This window comes from Diadema antillarum, unplaced genomic scaffold, assembly GCF_040938485.1.
Source record: "Diadema antillarum isolate AM-2024a unplaced genomic scaffold, OU_Dant_1.0 seq00000550_RagTag, whole genome shotgun sequence".
In the NCBI taxonomy this organism is placed as follows: domain Eukaryota; kingdom Metazoa; phylum Echinodermata; class Echinoidea; order Diadematoida; family Diadematidae; genus Diadema; species Diadema antillarum.
The window spans coordinates 1,180,572-1,196,827 of NW_027271495.1; the positions used below are offsets into that span (position 1 = coordinate 1,180,572).

Here is a 16,256-nt window from a genome sequence, read left to right on the forward strand (position 1 = left end):
CCGGGGGGGGGGGGGGGGGGGGCTCCCAGGCCCCCCTCCAGATCTCGGCCGTCGACCGCGCGATCGCGAAGAAAATTGGCACACACATTGCCTATGATGTAATCTAAAATACCATGAAGTTAATTTTTCAAAAAAATTATCATTTATGCTAAATTATGCTAATTTATGCATAATGATGCATGAAATCAGACTATTTGGTATAAATCACAAAATAAAGCTCAAAACAGGCACATTTTTGGTGTAAATATTCTTTTTAGTATCCTTAGCAAATGTAATTAAAAAAATTGTGATATCAGAAAAAATTCTTAAGTATTTTATTGTTTTTTTTTTAATTTCTTATGTATTTCTTTGTTTTTTCTACTTTATGTTTTTCATTGTTTTTTCGATGGAATTTGTTCGCGACATCGCTCCGAACAAGAAAATATGTTATTCATTGATTTTGATCAATAAAACACCAAAATAATCATGCTTTTATGAAATTTGCCTGCAAGCACAGTTTGCATTGAAATTGTACACGAATTCACGTTATTGAGCAATTTTTGGTCTGACATGCATGTATATATGCGTAACTTCGGAACCGCGCGCCCGGGCGTCGCAAATTTGGTGTCAAAAGATGCGGGAGACTCGAAAGAAAAAAGTCATGAAACGTCGCGGCGATAGCTTTTTGCGATTGCGATACATCGCGCGGAACGTCGAGGGGGGGGGGGGGGGGCCTCGGAGGCCCCCCCCCCCCCGGCCTAGTTAGGGTTAACATACACATATCCTTGAACACAAACACACACAACACAAACGTATACAAACCTGCATAAATATAAACGTGATACATATATATATATATATATATATATATATATATATATATATCATATACACATAGTTATAGTATATACATGCACACATACATACACGCATGCGTGGTTAATGTTCCTTCTGACATTTCCCCTCATGTTTTATAGATCCATGTATTAAGGTCTACTTTATAACCAGAACATTATTTTTTTTTCTCTCTCTCTCCCTCTCTCTCATTTTTGTATAATATTGATTATTAGTCACTCCTAACGTATTTAACAACCAAGTTTACATTGTGTTGCATTTAAATCAGCCATATAATAAAGTTAAATGCATGAATTCAGTTTTTTTTAATTAAAAAAAAAAACAAACAGAATTTGAAAGCGACTGGATTTGACTTGCAACTATTCATTTTTATCAATGCCATTCCTTGGTATTTGTAATCTATCTATTAATTTCTTGGCAATAATAAACGTATGAGCAATATGTTTAAAAACCACCAGGCGAACCACCAAAGAATGAGAACACGTATGTGCGATCTTATCATATAAAAATAAATTGATTTCATGCTAGAGCATGGTGAGAATTATTTCGCTTGTGCGGTATACATGTATCTCTTATTTCGACATCTAAATAAAGCATTCGAGTTTGATGTTCCATGAATGCAGTAATGTCGTATTCAATAAATTCACGAAATTCACGACTGAGCTCATTTCCCCTGCATGAATGCCTGTGTGTGATGCTGGAGGTGTGAGTATGTGTGTGAAGATGATGAGAAGAATAAGAGTTGATGAAGAGAAGTTTGATTAATATCAATATGTTGGAAACCCCTATCCAGGTAAGCCCGTTTCGGCCGTCATGAAATTACACCTCTCGTAAGGCCTTCACTCTATTTAATGAAAAAAGACGTAAACTAAAAGTGAAGCTGAGTAGATCAAAGGTGATAGCGAATAGAAAATTTAATTTTCTTTCATATTCCACAAGATTTAATGATATTTAATCAATAATTTGCATGTAAGAAGTGATAGGGTCTCATACTTGCAATGATTATTATAGTATTACACGTGTTACGCAAGTGCGGCCGTCGACATTACCCTTGAATTTCTGTATAACCGTATTGAACCTTTTCCCTTTAATGGTGTATTGAATAGCCGCTTTCACATAATAATACTTATTTATGGGGTTTAAAAATTCCAATGTTATTTGTAAACAGAAATTAAATGTATGGAAAAAACATTACTGAAATCCGTATTTCTTGGGAAAAATGTAAAAAAAAAAATCCTTCCTCAGTATTTCATGACAACAACTATTATAAAACGGGGTATTAACTTGTAGGAAATTCACTTCAATTCTCTTTAATATGATACAATTTTTATAGTAATTTGATATTCTTAACTAAAGTTGAAGAGTGTGTTCGCAAAAACCGATAAGTCTATTTTTGAGGATTTTGAAGTACGGTCTCTGTCGGAAAGTACAAAATAATACCTTTTAAATGATATATTGGTCACTACATATAAAGGTACATTTTAAAAGTTATGGTCAAAATAAGCAAATAATTTCTTATTGTTCTCTTTATTTTTCTTGACCTTTAATCGCAAATACATATGTATCTCCATTTGGCAAATATGGACTTATCGGCTTTTGCGAACAAACTCTTCAAGTATTCAAAAAGTTCAGAAGAATGCAAATTAGACGTACGCGCAACCCTTTATTCCGCTGGCGACAGCCAGATTCACACAATACAGGTTCTTACGATCTTCGAACATATCTTAGATTTTCTCTTTGTTTTTTTTTTCGGGGGGGGGGGGGGGGGGGTAAACGGGGACCATTTCTGAAGAATTTATGATGTAACCCAGTATGGGCCGACTTGAACTGCACAGATACTTCCCTTCATTTTGTTTGGAAAAAATAAGATAGCCATGTTTCATTCTAAACTCTGAAAGGCCATTTAACAAGTTCTTTATTTCTTAGCGCTTTTAGCATAAGATTCTTCTTTTTTTATACTTTAATCTTCGAATAAGAGGAAACTGTCGTGTCTGATTTTTTCTTTAACTTTTTTGATATCAGATAAGTTGTGATTAATTCCACGTTCTTGGAGGGAATCCAAAAAGACAAGAAACTGTTGATATGGGAAGCTGAATGGATTGAGTTTGGTAACACAGAATAGAAAAAAAAATTTCATATAAGGAATAGAAAGTGTAATTTTTCTTTCTTTCTTCCCCGACTTCGATGAGATTTGATCGATAGATAGCAATGATCTACAACAAACCCCACATACAGAACCTACGCAATTGCGCGGAGACATGATAACCCGTAAATGTTGCTGTAAAACCTATTGAATCATATCCCCTTTAATGTCGTGTAACTTTAAAAGGAATTGGTGTATTGGAAAGCCGCTTTCACATGATAATAGCTATGCTTGGGGACGATTTTAGGAAAATTCAAATGTTATTTGTAAATGCATATTAATTGTATAGAAAAGAACATTATAACCAGATTCCGTATTTTTTTAGAAAAATGTTTAAAAACATAATCTCTTCCTTAATATTTCATGACAACAACTATTTTATCCCATCAAATGGGGTATCAACTTGTAGGAAATTTAATTCTCTTCAAAATGATACCATTTTTATGGTAATTTGTTATTCCTAACTAAAGTTATTCAAAAATAATCTGTCTCCTAGCAACGGGCAGCGGCCATTTTTAGAAATATGCAAATAAGACGCGCACACAACCTTTTTTTTTTTTTTTTTTTTTCCGCTGGCGACAACCGGATTCGGAAAATGCAGGTTCTGACGATCTTCGAACATATCGTAGAATTTTGTTTTAAGGGGGGGGGGGGGGGTGCACGGGGACCCTTTCTGGCTGCTAGACTAATTTAGAGACATCCTGATCCAATATGTTTTTGAAGGGTCCACTACCACAGGTCGCATGTTATCCTTGGTTGAAAAGTGTAGTGTTTTCTCGATCATTCAGAAATATCGCACAAATCGTCATACACTTTAAAACATAGTCATGTTTTCTTTTCGAAAACTAGCGAAGTTCTGCTATTTCCCAGTTCTTAACGAATGTTTGTTTGTAAGTCAGTTTTCTTTCACTATTTGTCATTTTTCACCTATTGTCATTAATATTTTTGTCGATACGATATTTTAAGATATTATGATATTAACAAACCTAAAACACATCATACTATTTGGGATCCCTTAAACCCTGAAGGCGATACGTGATATAATGACAGATGTTCTCTCGTTTGATTTTGTATCATATTCTTTTTCAATTTCCCGATTCGTATTTCGTATTTTCATTCCATATCTCTCGATTTACAAATTAAGCAATGATCTGTGCGAATGGTGTTTAACTAAATCTAGTCCATTTGATTATGGTAGTCGCTAAAGTGCTTCCCCTGCTGGAAATAGCACAGTGTCCCACAGTGTGTTCACAATGTTTTCACATAAGTTCGACTATGTGAAAACCGCTCGAATTTAACAGTGTGAAGATAGTTTCACACTGCCGGGTGGTGTTTTCACTTAGGCCTATGTTCTGTTTCACACTGTTAATTGATGCACTGTGTTCACATTATTAAAATGATCGAATTGAACTGCATGTGTAGAGAGATTTCACTTTGTGTTCACAATGTGTTAACACTGTTTCACATTGTTTTTTTTTTCACTGTGGGACAACTGTGATCTTTCAAGCAGGGTTATGTGTTTTCGTATGTGTGCATGTGTGTGATATTTGTATGTGTGTATATTCCATTTCCCACCATCCTTTTTGTTACGTATTAATGATAGTATACGTAATAATAATAAGGTCTTGATATTTACCTAGGGTAGCCTCTTCAGTGTGCATGCCACTGCTCTACCAGAGGGCCCTGCCATTATCATTACCATAGCGTTTATACATCTGGGTCGAGAGGGACATTGATTGTGGGCAAAGCATCTTGTCCAAGGACGTCAGCACTAAGGTCTCCACTGGGGAGTCGATTCTTATCCACTATGCCACAACTCCCCCACTTTTTTGTTTTAAAACGAAATTTCAACTATCCGTTCTCAATTCATTAATGTAATGATATTCTATCTGGAATCTACCAATAATTCATGTGTTTGTATATGTCTTTGCTGGTTGACGATTGAATTTCGTTCTGTTTTAGGGGAAGATTGTTCAATTCTGTGTCCTGCTGGTACGTATGGCCGTAATTGCAGTGGTCAATGTCTCTGTCGGACTGACACGGGGACATGCAGCTCTATCAATGGCCTGTGTGACTGCGAACCTGGGTGGACAGGATCAACATGTAACGAGACGTGTCCATCCGGAACGTACGGAAAAAGTGAGTTTTTTGTCCCAACCTACACTGTCCCCTATCCGGTTTTTTTCTCTTTCCTCCCCTATATCTTGATGAAATTTTGTTTGGTTTGGTTGTTGGGGATTTCGTTTGAAACCCAGTGTATCTCCCACTCTCCCCCGATGTGGACTGAAGATTTAGTCGTCATCCTATTCTCACACCACATGTACAGAAGCTAAAAATGCTGGTCAAGTTCAAATATAGGTGAAGTCCGACAAGGTCAAAAGTCTATTAATAGTGGACTTACCCTGATAAGCACTGTATCATTGTGGTGTCCTGTCAATAACTTTGCAGACCTTTCAGTTGTGACCACAAAAATCACATCATTGGTAGCCTATATCACCCTAAGATGCTAGTCAAGTTCATAATATTGGTGAAGTCGACAAGGTCAAGGGTCAATGAACTTTCATAAAAAACACTATACGTACAAATTTGCGATATGAAATCTAGACGTCGCTTGGCGTTTGCCTTCTTAAGGATATTTCTTGATTCCTCGTCATGAGCGAAAAAGGAAAAACGGTTTCTAACGGTGTCTAAAAACCATGTTTCGTAATCTATCATGGCTTCCGTTTCTTGTTTTTCTAGTATAAAGGTATGCTGTGCACTACTACAGGTAAAAAGGACGACAAAAAGTTGTTATTATATACGATGACACGTCGAATTTGATTGGGATTCAGTTTTAAGTACAATTACGTGGATTGGTATACATGGGTCTATCAATATCTATGGGTGAGGCAAAGTCCGTGGCATCTGTTGGTGGCAAAAGTCATCTGATATTGAATTTGTTGCCCTCTTCAGACTGCTCCTATCATTGTGACTGCGGCCACGGAGGTTCTTGTGAGGCAGTGAACGGCTCGTGCGTCTGCCGAGCTGGCTGGACTGGAGAAAGGTGCGACGACCCCTGTTCAAACGGCACGTTCGGGATTAATTGCATGAAGAAGTGCGCTTGCGTACATTTCGAAGCGTGCGACAGATTTACAGGTGAGTAATTATTATATGTGGAACCTTTGATATCTTTGTATTGGAAAGGAAGATAGAAAACAAAAATCATCAAAATGATATCCAAGAGAAGATGTAACAGCAACATTACAGTTTCTATTATACAGTATTACCTCTAGTTGCGTGCTCATAAAAGGCTAATAAGATGCTTTTTACTCAACCAAAGTCAATTTGATAGCTCTGCAGCAAGCGAAACCATGTCATTATATTGGAGTACACTAACCATGTCAGTAAAGGAAGTGGTTTCCAAGAATTTCTTTATATAAGATTTTAATCCGTCAACAACAACAGTAATGAAGACGGCAAGAATAAACTGAAATAGAGCGTGACTTTCACTGCATGAATATAGAGACTTTTTTTAATGTTTGTCTTTGTTTTCAGACCTAACATTGACTCATTCATTTCATTATAATAATTTTCAGTATCAATGCTGAATTCTCCCCCCCCCCCCTCCTTGTTCGGGTGTTTATATTCCCAGCATTACATATGCAAACAGCATGAGTCATTAAGATATAATCATCATTATCTCCGCTATATACCTTGGAGAGCTTCAAATATCTCGCAAGAAGCGTGCCATTGCACCTTCTTTCGGTTTTGAATTTCATCAAGTGGTTGCTGTCACTCTTGGTCTTCAGTTCTAAAAACAGTCAAGAATACTTCTCCTTAATCATAACATTTTGACCATTATGTACTTAACAGATTTTTTTATTTTATTTGTGTTTTCTTGGTAACGATTAGTAACATATGAAAGTGAATGTGAATCTGATTCACGTTGACATTTTTTCCGCCAATACATCAGTAAGTGGGGAGTGGCGGATTCGAACTAATGCAAATGTGGGAGAGTACGATCAATACAGTGCGATCCCGTTATGACGAACGCGGGTATACCTAACACGGCTGTAAACGAAGTTCCGGTTACAACGAATTCAAAAGTCAGGCCACCACATTATCCGTTCTATGTTTTGTTGTTTATTTTGTTCGTTTATAACGAAATTTCGATATAACTAAAGAAAACTGCCGGTCCCGAGAACTTCGTGAATGCAAGAGTCCACTATACGAACGGTAGGGAAACCGGGGCAAAGAGGAACACAGGGCAAAGTGAAACACCTCCACTAAACCTTTGTATATTAAGTCTTAAATCTAAATCTAAAGCTCATGCACCAAGAACCCTCTGGGGAGGCTACATCTTTTGATATTAGAGCCGTGCAAGTAAGTCATTGCATGACGGAAAATGTATGTTTTTCATACCTCAAAACCAATAAATGATAATTATAAAACCAGTGATTAATAATTATATATTTTAGGCCAAATTATTATATATATCTGGAAAACCGGAGTGACGATGCGTTGGTCAAAGCTTCCATAAATCTTGGTATCAGGGCTAGCAAATATTGGCCGACGTCACAGTGATGCATGTCGGGAAAATTATACATGGTTGGGGCAAAGTGGACGGGGCAAGGTGGAACATGACATTTAATGGGTTTGTAGGTAAAATGAAGTTTGGTACGTTTCAACGCTTGAGGTCGCGCAGCAGGGCCGCACGCTCGTGTCTCTGTCAGGGACACTACCGCGCGCCGCATGCCTTGCTGCAGCTATATGTTCTCATTATAGTTTCCATATAGAATAAATCGCTAGCAGAATCTGATCTCGACCCCATGCTTACACGTCATCAATCACTATTCTGGCGTTGGTCACGTGACATAACAGTTCACGAAAATTGCATGAAATTCCTCAAATTATTATTACACATTATGATTTTCAAGTATAATTTTACAAAACTCTTAAAATTCTCCAGTGGAAAATTATCATTACCATAAAAGTCATTTATATAGGGCCGAGATATACTCTTTGATTTTAAAACTGTGTAAGTAGGCTTTTACATAGAAGGATAATCTCTAGGAGAGGTGTTTCAAATTGCCCCATGATTGTATTTCACTTTGCCCTGATGGTCTGGGGCAAAATGGAATTTTCATACTCTCTTTCAAGGTCACAGTAATTGATAAAACTGATAATCTGAAAACAAAATTTACTGCCATTTGTCAGCGGTAGTCCTGAACTAATAATTTATTACAAACCAAAAATCTTGCTTTACTCTGTTTTGGAGTCCCGTTTTGGCTGGACAAAAATTTTTAGTCTACTCTGCCCCAGGTTAACCTACATCATTTCGAATAAAAAATGCGGTGTTGATTGTAAATCAGATCCGTAGAAGGCTATTTTTTGAAAAGTGGTTGGAGTTTCCTCGCAAATTTGTCCTCCAATCCCGGCTTCCAATGCCAAAGCGGGACTTGGCAACTGCCCTTTTATATCCTGATATAATAGATACATACAGGAAGAAAGATCAAGCAAACAAATAAAGTTATAACGAACAACAAGAGTGGGGACATGAGGGGGAAGTTACCAGAAAAACAAAATGTGTTTGCAAGCGTTCACTAATTGCCAATTTTGGCACACTTATGGAAGAAGAATAACAACTCATGCTATCCGTATCTCTCGAAGGGTACTGCTGGTGTGGGCCTGGTTTGCAGGGTACACACTGCAACGAGACATGTGAACATGGATACTATGGGCCTGGGTGCTCTCGCCGATGCACCTGTAACAATGGAGGTCGTTGCGACTCTGTCACGGGTAGGTGTAAAGTGTCAATAATGAATCCTCGTGCCCTTCCGTTCTTTCCTGCTTGTTCTTATGCTCTTTTATTCTCGTATTCTTCTTCTCTTATTTTTCTATGTTCTCATATCCTGCCTTATTCACTCACACATTTTAACCGTTTAAATGCACACTATAAAAGTGAGATGAGGAAATCCGGACATGTTGCCAAATTACTTTACGCTGTTGCATTTCCGTTTCATCTTTCCAGTCCAACATGTCGGCCACATCACCTCATAACAAAATCACTATCATGGAAGTGTCTTTGAAAAAACACGCGTTACGTGTTTAGTAAGCCTACTTTTGTAAACTTTTCAATATGAATGAAATCACTAAGTTGACACTTTATTAATTGTGACTGTTTTTATTTTGTTTGTTTGTTTGTTAGTTTTTTTTTAATATTAAAAACCTGCAGACAGATAGCTTTCTAAGCTGGTATCATGAGTCCCTCTGGCAAATTTTCTTATCAGTCAAGCATCTCTCCCTCCCTCTCTCATCTCTCTCTCTCTCTCTATCTCCCTCTCTCTGTTTCCCCCTTGCTTCTCTTTCTTTTGATATATCTCATGCATTTTAAACTTATACTCCATTTATAAATTATCTATTTTCGTAGACCGTCATACGTAATTTATGTTCCTGTTTATTGATTATCTGTCATTTCGTATTCCTTATATTACTCTTTGCAACTATAATTTTTACTCTCATCATACTTCTCCCACAAAAAATGATATATATATATATATATATATATATATATATATATATTTATTTATTTATTTATTTGTATTGAAGAAAAGAAATTAGGAAAAGATAAAGAAGATAATATGTTGTGTTGCAGAATCGAGAGAGTCTGAAATCACGGGAGAGAATCACTCGCTTGTTTATAGTGCTCTATTGTTGTTTAGCTCTTCGCGGAATCACGGTAATCAGTTTTACGTTTTATTTTGTTGTTGTGCCATTACTGTTCGAATTTACGACCAATTATTAACATTTTTTTTTTCTTCCACGCAACCCGACACCTTGTAACTATCATGTTATACGTATCACTTTCTTAAAAACTTGAATGTCAGTTACAATTAGAAGCTACTCATTACAGACCGAGAGTGAATGCTGTATCAGTTCCGGCATCTAATTTCAATGGGGTTTTGATCTGCGGTCGAATACAGTGTACCTCGCCTATAGGTTTCACTTAATGTTTGTTTACTTAAAGGAGACCTCCGGATGATTTTCAGATTTTCACATTTAAACAACTATAAGTTAGTTATACTGAGGACAGAGCTTCAGAATTTATGATTATTGGGATGAGGAATAAGAATATATTTTTGAAAATGTATAACAAATTGAAATGAACAAGGATGAGGACATGGCAGGGTCACCATAAAATGCATGAGTTGGGGCTCAAGGAAGCAGAAAAAAAAGAAGGCATGCATAGATTGTGCATAGGTGAACTCGCAAGCAAGCGGTATTGTAATGGAATTACACTACTACATTTCTGAATGTGTCGGAGTCTCCTATGCTATCATCCTTGTTCGATGTAATTTGTTTAAGGTTTTTCAAAGTATTGTTTCTCTGCTTAAGAACCACGGTAAATTCCACAAATCTCGACATGGAGCTGTTGCAATGAGTTATGTATTATAATGATGTAAAATTCTGAAAATTGTTTGGAATGCCCTTGATCCTTTTCACCTTTACTACACACGAAACATTTTTTTTTCATGGAATTCTTAACTGGATTTTCTGATTTTCTGATAGGGTCGATATAATATTACTATTTCCTCTTTAGGATCGTGTGATTGTGCATCCGGTTGGCGCGGGGAATCCTGTGACGAGGTGTGTCCCAAAGGGACTTTCGGTGTCGCCTGCCAATCGCAATGTTCTTGCCGCCACGGAGGATCTTGTCACCACGTAACTGGAGACTGCGTGTGCGCTCCAGGATACAACGGCACTTCCTGTGAGCATCGGTGCGTCAAAGGAACGTACGGGATTGGCTGCTCGCGAACATGCGATTGCCAGAATGGCGGGGATTGCCACCACGTGGATGGAAGTTGTGCTTGTGCTCCTGGTTTCCAGGGCGTATTTTGCGCTCAAGTGTGTCAAGGTACGAAGGTTTCACATTTATTTTTTTAAAGAGGCCAACTTCCTTTTACGTTGCCCAATTTTGATGAAGTGTTTCAGTTATAACCATTATTATCATAATCATATTGTGCGATTAAGGGTGGCTGCAGCCTGCCCCCTCCCCCTAATCTGCTTGGCTCCTAAGGGGGAAGAAGTGCCCAAACCCCCGAAAAAGCAAGGAAATTACACATTAAAAAACAAACATGCCTTTCACTACGAACATTACCAAAGACTACCCCCTCCCCCACTATACGGCCTAGCTGCAACCTCCCTCCCCCAATAATGCTCTGTAAGTAAGTATAGTAAGTAAATAAGTAAATTAATAAAGAAATAAACGATTAGATAGATAGATAACTAAATATGAAATATATAAATACATGAATATATATATATATATATATATACATATATAGTATTATGTATGTGTACTGTATATTATATTTCTTTCCATTTTATAAAATAACTCAAATTAAATAAATGTTGCTGATTTTTGTTTTATGTGTATTACCTGTATTATATTATTTCAAAAATAATATAGGCCTATACCCTATAGATAACTATGTAGTTTTCATTTCCACACTGTTTTAAAAAAGTATATAAACCTGCATGTGGCAGTAGAAGATGTGTGGGGGAGGATTTTTTACTTACTAGTATTATAATTTTCCATTATTGCGTTCAGTGTTATCACCATTGGTAACGTTTCTGTACGCAATGGTACTGACTTGCTGCAGAACGTGGTTCTAAAAGGATTCAAATCTTTCCCATGTCATGTATGTTGTGTACAGATGGGCTTTATGGTGTGAACTGCTCCAGTTACTGTAGCTGCCAAAATGGCGACTGCGATCCTATCTCAGGGTCGTGTTCATGCCTGTCCGGATGGCAGGGCGAATTTTGCGACTCTGTGTGCGATGCCGGAACTTATGGAGCAAATTGCAGTGAAACCTGTCTGTGTCAGAACAACGCCCTGTGCGACTACGTCGACGGGGAGTGCACTTGTCGGATCGGATGGACCGGCCGATACTGCGACGAGCGTTGTCCGACGGGAACATACGGACGAGGGTGCCTGCATCAGTGTGCGTGTGCCAATGGAGGAACATGTAACCCTGTAGACGGCTCCTGTGCTTGTTCTGCTGGATACACGGGGCCCACTTGTGAACAGCAATGCCCAGGTAGGTTTCATGTTGGGCAGCTCGAAAATTATTAGCGGACTTTAGATCTTCGATGCTAATCCTCAAGATGCGGCTTTTAGAAAAAAAAAGAGAGAAGAAGAAAAAAACAACAATTCTATACTGCACACGGGCGAGACAGCTCTTCCCATTGTCCGACCCAAGAGGAAACGCGTCATCACATCATAATGCATCATCGTGCAGGGGCGTCACCAGCTTTTTTTCGAGGGGGGTGCGTTTTGACTAATGTAACGAGATTTTTTTTTTTTTTCTTGGACAGACATTTGGAATATAAGAAGCTCTCAATCCCTAGACTTTTACTGTTGTTGAGGGAAACCAAGCGGGGAAAGGGCACCGGCGTCGCTAGGATTTTATCTTTTACAGTAAAAAAAAACAAAACAAGCTACCATTTGGAGCTATATTTTTTCGCTTTGGAAATAAAGGGGGAGGGCGCACCGGGCGCAGCTGCCGGCAATTACTGGCAGCAACATCAGGAGAAAGGCATAACAATTAAATGCGAGCGAGCGAGCTTGAATATTTTGACATTTTACAGTAAAAAAAAAAAAAAAAAAAAAAAAAAAAAAAAAAAAAAAAAACCCTGCCGTTTGTTGCTATATTTTTTCGCTTTGGAAATAAAGGGAGGGGGGGGGGGGGAGGGGCACCGGGCGGAACTGGTGGCAATTACTGGCAGCAACATCAGGTGAATTGCATAACGATTCAATGCGAGCGAGCTTGAAAATTTTACATTTTACAGTCCAAAAGCTGCCGTTCTTAGCCATATTTTTTTCGCTTTGGAAATCAAGGGAGGGGGGCGCACCGGGCGGAATTGCTGGCAATTACTGGCAGTAACATCAGGTGAATTGCATAACGATTAAATGCGAGCGAGCGAAGAGAGCGAGCTTGAAACTGCCGTTTGTAGCTATATTTTTTCGCTTTGGAAATTAGGGGGGGGGGGGGCGCACCGGGCGGAACTGCTGACAATTACTGGCAGCAACATCGGGTGAATTGCACAACGATTACATGCGAGCGAGCTTGAAAATTTTACATTTTACAGTCCAAAAACTGCCGTTCTTAGCCATATTTTTTCGCTTTGGAAATTAAGGGGGGGAGGGGTGGAGCGCATGCCATCGGGCGCAACTGCTGGCAATTACTGGCAGCAACATCAGGTGAATTGCATGACGATTCAATGCGAGCGAGCGAAGAGAGCGAGCTTGAAAATTTTGACATTTTACAGTAGAAAAACTGCCGTTTGTAGCTATATTTTTCGCTTTGGAAATTAGGGGGGGGGCGCACAGGGCGGAACTGCTGACAATTACTGGCAGCAACATCGGGTGAATTGCACAACGATTACATGCGAGCGAGCTTGAAAATTTCACATTTTACAGTCAAAAACTGCCGTTCTTAGCCATATTTTTTCGCTTTGGAAATTAAGGGGGGAGGGGTGGAGCGCATGCATCGGGCGCAACTGCTGGCAATTACTGGCAGCAACATCAGGTGAGTTACATGACGATTCAATGCGAGCGAGCGAAGAGAGCGAGCTTGAAATTTTGACATTTTGCAGCAGAAAAACTGCCGTTTGTAGCTATATTTTTTTCGCTTTGGAAATTAAGAGGGGGGGGGGGGGGAGGGGCGCACCGGGCGCAACTGCAGACAATTACTGGCAGTAAGCATCAGGGGAACTGCAGAAAGATTAAATGCGAGCGAGCGAAGAGAGCGAGCTTGAAAATTTACATTTACAGTCCAAAAACTGCCGTTCTTAGCCATATTTTTTCGCCTTGGAATTAAGGGAGGGGGCGCACAGGGCGGAACTGCTGGCAATTACTGGCAGCAACATCAGGGAATTGCATAACGATTAAATGCGAGCGAGCTGAAAATTTTAAATTTTACAGTCCAAAAACTGCCGTTCTTAGCCATATTTTTTCGCTTATAAATTAAGGGTGAGGGGTTTAGCGCATGCCACCGGGCGCAACTGCTGACAAGTACTGGCAGCAACATCAGGTGAATTGCATATCGATTCAATGCGAGCGAGCGAAGAGAGCGAGCTTGAAAATTTTGACATTTTACAGTAGAAAAACTGCCGTTTGTAGCTACATTTTTTCTATGAAATCTTTGAAGGCTTCCGTGGTGGTAGAACGTTGGGTGGTAGAAGGCTTCACGGTGCACCACGTATTCTTTCTGGAGTAAGTGAGTGCCCCTGAAAAGGGCCTACCCAATCCCGACGTTTGGGCGAGCAATGTTCTCGCCGTTCTCAAGGGAATGGGTAGCCCTTTTCAGGGCCACTCACTTACTCCAGAAAGAATATACGTGGTGCACCGTGAAGCCTTCTACCACCCTACATTTTTTCGCTTTGGAAATTAAGGGGGGGGGGGGTGTGCAACGGGCGCAACTGCAGACAATTACTGGCAGTAACATCAGGGGAATTGCATAAAGATTAAATGCGAGCGAGGGAAGAGAGCGAGCTTGAAAATTTTGACATTTTACAGTAGAAAAACTGCCGTTTGTAGCTATATTTTTTCGCTTTGTAAATTAAGGGGGGGGGGGGGGGCGCACCGGGCGCAACTGCAGACAATTACTGGCAGTAACATCAGGGAATTGCATAAAGATTAAATGCGAGCGAGCGAAGAGAGTGCGCTTGAAAGTTTGCATTTTACAGTCCAAAACTGCCGTTCTTAGCCATATTTTTTCGCTTTGGAAATTAAGGGAGGGGGCGCACCGGGCGGAACTGCTGGCAATACTGGCAGCAACCTCAGATGAATTGCATAACGATTAAATGCGAGCGAGCTTGAAAATTTTACATTTTACAGTCCAAAAACTGCCGTTCTTAGCCATATTTTTCCGCTTTGGAAATTAAGGGGGGAGCGCATGCCACCGGGCACAACTGCTGGCAATTACTGGCAGCAACATCAGGTGAATTGCATATCGATTCAATGCGAGCGAGCGAAGAGAGCAAGCTTAAAAATTTTGACATTTTACAGTAGAAAAACTGCCGTTTGTAGCAATATTTTTTCGCTTTGGAAATTAAGGGGGGCCGCATCGGGCGCAACTGCAGACATTTACTGGCAGTAACATCAGGGGAATTGCATAAAGATTAAATGCGAGCGAGCGAAGAGAGCGAGCTTGAAAATTTTACATTTTACAGTCCAAAAACTGCCGTTCTCAGCATATTTTTTTCGCTTTGGAAATTAAGGGGGGCGCACCGGGCGCAACTGGACGATTACTGGCAGTAACATCAGGGGAATTGCATAAAGATTAAATGCGAGCGAGCTTGAAAATTTTGACATTTTACAGTCCCAAAACTGCCGTTTGATGCTATATCTTTTTTCGCTTTCGAAATTGAGGGGGCGCACCGGGCGCAACTGCTGGCAATTACTGGCAGCAATATTAGGAGAATTTAAATGCGAGCGAGCGGAGCGAGCGAGCTTGAAAATTGTGACATTTTACAGTCCCAAAACTGCCGTTTGTAGCTATATTTTTTTTTTTTGCAGTAAGGGGGGGGGGGGGGGGGGCGCACCGGGTGGAACTGCCGGCAATTATCTGGCAGCAACTTCAGGAGAATGGCATTACGACTAAATGCCAGCGAGCGAGCTTGAAATTTTGACATTTTGCAGTCCAAAAACTGCCGTTTGTAGCTATACTTTTTCGCTTTGGAAATTTAGAGGGGGGGGGGACGCCGGTGTGCCCCTCCCCCTGGATCCGCCACTGGTAGTCAAGGGTGTCGGTTTATGTTCATGACTGGGGGAGGTATATGACCAGCGAGGTGGCGTCGAAGTGACCAAGTATGGGAAGGATGTCCAAAATCTATGTATATAGTCAACACTGTATAGAATACACTTGCACTATTAGATAATTATGTATGATTATTATGTGCTGCCAGAACCAGGGGTGCGAATTGCTTTTGCCCACGATTTTTCTTTTTTTTTTGTTTTTGTCCCCGATGCAAAATTTCAAAAAAAAAAAAGAAAAATAATAATCATTTAGTGTCCGGCGTTGAGGTCGCTCGCAGACTGAATTTATTATTTTTTTTTTTTAAGGGTCTGAAGGGGGGTGCGTTCGCACCACGCACACCACCCCCCCCCCCCCCCCCCCCCAGTGACGCCCATGTCGTGGCAGATGTGAATATATCTATTTGAATTAAGATAGATTAATAAATAAGCAGATGAATATATTAATTAATGAACAGATATATGATAAAAATAATAACA

General features: G+C 39.6%; 1 pseudogene; it reads left to right on the plus strand.

The window, feature by feature from the left end:
- The window catches only part of LOC139734914 (uncharacterized), an 88,717-nt pseudogene that overhangs the window by 48,897 nt on the left and 23,564 nt on the right, over positions 1–16,256 (plus strand).